The sequence below is a fragment of the Macrobrachium nipponense genome, chromosome 6 (assembly GCF_015104395.2).
Source record: "Macrobrachium nipponense isolate FS-2020 chromosome 6, ASM1510439v2, whole genome shotgun sequence".
Classification (NCBI taxonomy): domain Eukaryota; kingdom Metazoa; phylum Arthropoda; class Malacostraca; order Decapoda; family Palaemonidae; genus Macrobrachium; species Macrobrachium nipponense.
In genome coordinates, this window is record NC_061108.1 from 134,783,539 (window position 1) to 134,790,711 (window position 7,173).

The window sequence follows — 7,173 nt, forward strand, 5'->3', positions numbered from 1 at the left end:
TTATCATCAGATAATTGTTTGTAATAATATCGAGTTGTGAAATCAGACCTCAGATATTGCAACAATCCCTGGGGAGACAAAGAGAAGATAAGAAGACACCGAACAAAGGTTTTTTTTATCTCCAATTGGGACAAAATCGATAATGTCTCAACCAGTTCTTTTGTTTGATATTTTCTTTCATTAAATAGATGAATGTTTAGTTCATTGTACTGGACAATAAATAACAAATATTCAGATCAATATATTTAGTTCATTAGACAATCAATAACAAACATATAGTTCATTATACATTAAATAAGAAATCTTAAGTTTATTATAAAATAGAAAACGAACCTTAATACTTGAATCTCCAGGGAGAGAAGACACGAAAATTCTCGAAACTGTGCGCCACTATTTTTAAATATACATAATATTATACTTGATATTCATCCTTAATATTCTTTAAAAAAAAATAGAACTTACTCCTTTACACTGGCTGCTTCTAAGTTCACTCTTGCTCATGTTTCAAGGCCTTTATTATTATTTTTTTATTTGTACTGAAAATTTTGGTTATTCAGAAAAAAGTATAATCTCATTAGTCTGTCATTACACGGTTTAAGAGAGTATTCCGCCCTCCTCCTCTAGACACTTTTATTGCTAATTTGCATAATCAAGCAGTATAGACATCATCATCATCATCACCATGGCCAGAGAGAGAGAGAGAGAGAGAGAGAGAGAGAGAGAGAGAGAGAGAGAGAGATAGAAAGTCCTGCATTCTGGAAAGAGCGTACATAAGCAAGCAGTTTCGTTATCTTCACACGAGAGAGAGAGAGAGAGAGTTTTTCACAGATTCCAATGAAAGCTCTCCGGAATGTTGAGTGTGAGTGTTTACGGATAAATATCGACTAAACTTATATGTATGTAAACAAGGCGTGATCCGACCTCCAGCTTACCCAGGGCTCGCGCTAAAATCTGCGTTCAAGTAGAACCTTCTCTCAGCGGAAATGAAAATAAATAAACTATATTTTATTAGAGATAAATTTACTTTACTGTTTGTTTAAGGTGCACATTATTCAGTTTTTAAAATTTCATTCTAATAAATAAATCATAAATATCATACCTTGAAATTCGTGTATCTTTAATTCAACGCGAAATTCCTTTTTCAGACCTTTTAAGGCTTTCAGACCTCCAACAAAAAACAACAACAACAAAGTAGTTTGCAGGCTTACTCCCCGAGTAAGTGAAAGTGTATTCGCACTTAAAGTAGTTCTTTTTTTATTCTGATAATAGTTTTTTTCCATTCATTACAATTCTTTTCAATATAATAATTACAATATACTAGATTGTAATTATTTTTTCCTACACATTGTTCAACCTAAGTTGTGCGTATAAACATGGTCTAAGTTATCCTTTGATCATCATTTACCTTATATTCTTTAATAATTGGTTTTGTTAAATATGTGATAATGCTCTCATACGCCCCCCCCCCCCCCCACCTCATATTTCCGAACCAACTCAATATTTCATAACATAATGATCAATTCTCTCCGTAATTAAAATCACTTTGCTGAACGACTTCCAGTTATATTTAAAAGGAAAAAAAGTTAATCACTCGGTCAATATTTCTTATCAAAATGATAAATTCTCTCCGTAATTAAAATCACTTTGCTGAAAGACCTCCCTTCATACGATCAAAGAGCCTCAAGCGCTTCAAAGAGATCCCGATGATGAAATTACCACTTAACACTCACCTGCTGTTACGCCAAGGTCATCAAGCACTAATAGCCAGTTTTACGCTAAAGATATTTTTTTTTCATGTATTTAATTTGTCTGGGTCTGAAAATGAATTAATAAGTAAAAAATTGTAGTCATCTAATGGCTTGGCAATCACTTTAACGTTATGAAGAAATCGACAGTGATGTCAGTATATATATATAATATATATACTATATATTATATAATTATATTAATTATATATAATATGATATTATTATATAGTATATTATATATATATTATACTATATATATATATAACTATATTATTTATACAGAGTGTATATATTATATATATTTATATATTACTAATATAATATAATTATATTATAATATATATATATAATTATAATACTATATATATATATATATATATATATATATATCTGATATATATATATATTATATACTATATACATATATATATATATCTGTATATATATATATATATATATATATATATATATATATATATATATATATATATTATATATATATATATATACTATATATATATATATATATATATATAGATATATATATATATATATATATATATATATATATATATATATATATATATATATTATATATATATATAAACTGACATCATCGTGAATTCTTCACCGTTTTAGTGACCCGTGCTATTATGAGATTTTTGTTTTATAAATCTCTTGAACGAGACGATTATATTAGTGTTGGTTGAAATCCTTTCAGCAACCCACTTCGCCTTACATAGGATTGAGGATGTATGAATTAAAGTTACCTTACAGTACTTTTTTATGGAAAATGAGTTATGCATATTATTTTAAAACTCTTCAAGAAATAATGCATATTCAAAACGCCATGCGTTGATGATACATTAGACCAAAAATGCTTTTTTAAAAGATGAAATCGTAGATTTGCTTAGGCAAAGTAAGGTAAGGTAGCCGTAGAAACAACATAGAATGAATATATGTTTTCCACAATCTTAAGGGATAACAAATCGTCATTGAGAACTGTATGGGTATTAAATTAGTTTCTATCAGTGTTTTATTTTTTTTATTTTCATTATCGTTAATCATAGTTTCTAAGTTTTTTCTATTTATTATAATTGCTCATACACAATTACATTCCATCGTTCGCTTTGATTATTTCACTTAAAAGGTAGAAATGAAAATAGAGATATTTTGTAATAAAATCTGTATTTCTCCCCTCTTTTAATTATGAGTATTATTCACCGTATGAAATTTTAAATTTCCGTATCACATTACGAAAAATAAACTGAATGATTTAATCCTTCCATAAATTAATCATACAACGTGATACATTTTGTAATAAATTCCATTTTTCCTTTCTCTTTTAATTATACGAGTTTTATTTGCTGTATGAAGCTTTAAATCTGAGTATCACATTACGAAAAATAAATGAATGATTTGTTCCTTCGATAAATTATTCATAAAGCGTAATATATTTTTAATCAAATCCATGAAGGTTTAGAAGTGCGTATTACATCAAGAAAACTCAGCTGAATGCTTTATTCCTCCCATAAATTAATCAAACAACTTAATACATTATATAATGAAATCTATTTTCCACCTTTCAATTATGAGCATTATTTAATTTATGAAACTATCAAACTGTGCAATATAGTAAGAAAACTCAACTGAATCCCTTATTCCTTCATTATCTTTATGAAACTTTCAAACTTGTAATACATTAAGAAAACTCAACCGAATACCTTATTTCTTCGATGAATTAATCATACAGCTTAATACATTTTGTAATAAAATCCATTTTCTTCCCTTTTTTAATCTTGAGTTTTATTAACGCCATGAAACTTTAATGTTGCGTAATGTATCAAGAAAACTCAACTGAATGCCTTGTTCTTTCATGAAATTGATCATACATCCATATATATTTTTTAATAAACTCAATTTTCCACCTTTTAGTTATGAGCATTATTTACTTTATATGAAACGTATTAATAAAACTCAACCGAATGCCTTGTTCTTTCATTAAATTTCTCATACAACCTAATATATTTTGTAATAAACTCCATTTTCCACTTTTTAATTATGAGCATTATTTACTTCATGAAACATATTGATAAAACTCAACCGAATACCTCTTTCCTTCATTAAATTGAACATATATCCTAACATATTTTTTTAATAAAACCAATTTTGCAACTTTTAATTATCAGCATTATTGACTTTATATGAACCATATTAATAAAACTCCACCGAATGCCTTAATCTTTCATGAAATTGATCGTACAACCTAATATATTTTTTTTGTAATAGAATCCAGTTTCCACCTTTTAATTTTGAGCATTATTTACTTTATTTATGAAAGTTTCAATCTGCGTAATATTAAAGAAAAAAAAAACTCAACCGAATGCTTTATTACTACCATAAATTGATCACACACCTTAATATTTTTTGTAATAAAATCTATTTTCCTCCTTCTAATTATGAGAATTATTTACTTTATATGAAACTTTCAAACTGGGTAGTATATTAAGAAAACTCAACCGAATGCCTCATCATTCCTTCATGAAATCGATCTTTCTACGAACATTCAGACGAAGCCTAATTTACCCCTAAAAATATACTGTCTGTCTCGAAAACGCAGAAGCATCCACATTTCCCTCATCCGGATATTCGAAGCATCTCCGGAAAATATAGGGAAAAAAAAAAAAGATAAAAAAAAAAAGATACGCGACCCCTAAAGAATTCTTTTCCGCCGCGCAAAAGAAACCGAATTTTAATATCCCATCGTAAAATAAACAAAGAAATTCCATCCTCTCCCGATGATATATAACCCAGACTGGAAGAATTAATTCTTCTTCAGTTTTTAAAAATAGCGCGGAGGGCTCCGAAAGGATTTTGCGGTCTGTAAATAAATTTGGAAATGAATATATTCCGGGAATGAATGAATGATATTTATGGGAATGAATCTCTTGAATTGGGGTTGGGGGGTTGGGGGGGCGGCTGAGATTTCCCCTGGGTTGTCTCAAATGGAGAGGGAGGAATTATATATTCGGTATTATTTGAACATTTCTATTGGTGAATTAGAATCTCGATGGACGATGAGAGACATTCTGACTTCCATCTTAATAAAATAAATAGGAATACTCAAAAGATCACTGTTAATAAAAACATAATTTACATATGTATTATATATGCATTTTAAATTATATGTTTTAATTAACACTGATGCTTTTAATATTCGTGTATTTTGATAAGATGGAAGTCAGCATGTGTCTCGTCCTGTAGTCATAAATAAATAAATAAATAAATGAATATTTATCATATATATATATATATATATATATATATATATATATATATATATATATATATATATATATATATATATATATATATAATAACATTCATTGAATAGAATGGCTTTTTCACTGTTAACCAGCTTTTTTGAAATTGCTTCATATTTTCTAATTATTTTCTTTACTTCATTGTTCAGGTTACTAATGGACACATAATGGGGTTCTTCCATTTACTCCAGTATTTTTACACGCGACAGCTGTTTCGTCAACCTATACGTATTGACGTTTTCAAGCGTACTGATACAAATATGTTGTTTTTGATTTAGCTGACCTTGTGTCAGCACGGGCTCTTGCTCACAGAGCAGCCCGTAATATACAAATATGAGCCTACATGCGTTTTGTGACGTCATGAGGACGGAAAGGTAGTACAATTGCCAGATACCTAGTTTTAAGTATTTACAAAAGACTATAGTGAAACATAAAATAAGACAAATAAATAAATATGTTAACAACAGAAATTATATAAAAAGTTGAAAGTAAGTTATTATATACACATTATACATAATGTGTATATAATAACAGCTACTCACAAATAACGGATATCCAGATGACATGATCCAGCAAGTTGTCAAAAAGAGATTAGAGGCTTTCCATAATCCGACCCCGAGGAACAACACACAAGACAAAGACAAAGAAATAGTGATATACCATCAGATACCATACAACAAACACCACGAAGATGAAAGGAAAGCCATCCTTGGTATACTGCGAAGAGGAACCACCCCCTAGCGCCATATAACAAAATAACAGCAAGGATTTACTGCAAACCAAACCTTACGGCCTCTTTGGTAACGAAAAATAGTACGGCCCCATCGACGGAGAAAGAGGTTAAATCTGATATAGTATACAAGTTTGTCTGTGCTGGCGAGCAATGTCAGTCCCCCCAAAAATGCTATATCGGACACACAACCACCACACTCAAACGTCGCATGCAGGCCCACAGAAACCAAGGAGCCATTCATCAGCACTTTGTGGATACCCACAAACACCAAAATAATACACAAGGAAGGCAACTACAATCGTTTATTGATATCAGAAGCAGTCAGCATCGCAATGCAACATCCCAGCCTTAACATCCAACGTGAGGCAGACCGATCCTTGCCCTCGTGTAGGAGGCAGTCCTTCAACCACGTGGAACAAAACCCCCACACGCGGACAGGAGCGCACACTGACTTTCAGTGAATTAAACATATATGTAATTAATATATATTTATGTTTAATGTGTATATAATAACTTACTTTCAACTTTTTATATAATTTCTGTTGTTAACATATTTATTTATTTGTCTTATTTTATGTTTCACTATAGTCTTTTGTAAATACTTAAAACTAGGTATCTGGCAATTGTACTACCTTTCCGTCCTCATGACGTCACAAAACGCATGTAGGCTCATATTTGTATCAGTACGCTTGAAAACGTCAATACGTAAAGGTTGACGAAACAGCTGTCGCGTGTAAAAATACTGGAGTAAATGGAAGAACCCCATTATGTGTCCATTAGTAACCTGAACAATGAAGTAAAGAAAATAATTAGAAAATATGAAGCAATTTCAAAAAGCTGGTTAACAGTGAGAAAGCCATTCTATTCAATGAATGTTGTATCCGTGAAAAATTGTGCCCTAGAAGTAATATAATATATATATATATATATATATATATATATATATATATATATATATATATATATATATATATATATATATATATATATATATATATATATATATATCTCCGTTAACCAACCACCCTTTAGATCTTTGTAATTCATGGCCTTTATTATCCAGATCTCTTCCATAATACTTTCCAATCTTCCAGAGTCCCTCGTTTCACTGTTTCAAGCACTGGAAGACTGGAAATGCCCCGGTGGTTAGTGCTAACAGCCCAAGTATCGTGAATCAATCAATCAATCAACGTGGCGCTGCCCTAATTGCATCAAAGTCGGGCCTATGAAAGAGGAGTGTGCGTGCTCGCCACCTATCGATTCGGTAGTCGAGAGTTCGGATTCCCGCTCGGCCAACGTGGAATCAGAGTGATTTATTCATTTCTCGATATAATGTGCTTCGGATCCCACAGTAATCTGTAAGTCCCGT